We start from the raw sequence: 1684 nt of genomic DNA, 5'->3' as shown, positions 1-1684 counted from the left end.
CGGTTTTCCATTTTGGAAAAAAAAATCCCAAAAAGAAAAAAACCAATTTTTGGAAAAAAAAAAAAAAAGGCTTTAAATTTTTATACGAATATTAAAAATGCACAATTATAGCATTTTCGAAACGCTTACAAACAATCTGTTCTACGATCACTAATTTCATGAAGTTTTGAATAGTTGTCACTTTTCTTTGACAGCCTAGTTATCATAGAATTGAATACGGTCTCAAATCTCTTAGCGAAAAGCATTTTCTCAAAACTGTGACCATTTTTGTAATCTAAGTCAGAAATTTCCATATAACGTTAAACGCCCACAATATACTGGGTGTCAATTAAAATCTAAAATGTTGCAAACCGTCACGAAATTATGTAGATTTTAAAATACTAATAACTTCAGCCATTTATCGGTAGATTTCGATATTTTCCCACTAATCGGTCGAAATTTAACAACATTTTACTCAAATGGAGAAAATTTTGATTTTTGACGATAGACTGTCGAAAATTGGGAAAATGTCGACCCTTTCTTACCCAACCGAACTCATTCATATTGTCTTCCACGATTCTCTTTGGGTTGGCTATGGCACTATAAAAGCAGACCAATTTCTGCTTCTTCGCGCATTCTTTTTTGATTTTAACTCATCTTACGGCAATATATTGGGTGTCATTAAAAATGTAAAATGTTGGGACCGTCACGATATTATGTTAGAGTTTGAACTAAAAGAAGGTTGCAACTATGAATAATCGACTAAAATTCAAATGCAAAAATCACATGGCGTAGTTAACGTCATGCGGTCGTGTCTTGTACAAAACCCCTCTGATTTTTAAATAAGTACTGGCATCCTAGCTCTCTATTGCAGTCGATAGATTTACCGGAAGGATTTATTTTGAATGGATACATAATTTTCCATATAATCGAAAGTAAACAGAAATGGGGTAACTTTGATAATGGAGCATAAATCAAACAAACTTGAATGAATAATGAACATTTGTAGGGCATTGCATACCTCTAGGCGTTTAACGTTATATGAAATTTCTGACTTATAATGTCACCTCCACAGTTATGGATCAACTAATGATCATTTTCAGAACAATATGTGATTAAAATAATCATGGTGAAGCTGTACAAAACAAATTACCTTCCTGCACTGCAGAATATATTTGTTTTTGGGAATACACTTAAAATTCCCGATTATTTACGAAAAAGTATCATTTTTGTAGAAATTTCAAACGATGTTCACCCCACAGATGTGGATCATGGGAGAGGAGGATCCTTATTATGGTGAAAGAGAGTTATGAGAATTTTACACCGTGGAAGAGCGACATTACTGGTGAATGGATGTGATGGATTCATATTTCGATCAGTCATTTGCCACATGCATGCCAAAGCAATCAGTATAAACTTGTCGAATTGAAAGCTAAAACATATCAGCAACAGCTTTGTTGATGATTTGATTGGTAAGAAATTGTCGATCGAAACCAAATAAGCGCATAGAGAAAACTGCAAAAATGCTACCGCCGCCCGACGGGAACCTAGCTAAAACTTTGTTTGCCGTTGAAAAACTAATCATCCGAAATTTAAATTGGTAATTAAAATAAATTAATTAATTGATAATAGGTGAAATATCTTAAGCCGTAACTCTTTTACGTGGAATACATTGTTGTGGCTCTGAAAAGGGCCGTTTTGCTTG

Source organism: Aedes aegypti, chromosome 2 (assembly GCF_002204515.2).
Source record: "Aedes aegypti strain LVP_AGWG chromosome 2, AaegL5.0 Primary Assembly, whole genome shotgun sequence".
NCBI lineage: Eukaryota > Metazoa > Arthropoda > Insecta > Diptera > Culicidae > Aedes > Aedes aegypti.
This window is presented reverse-complemented; position numbering follows the sequence as displayed.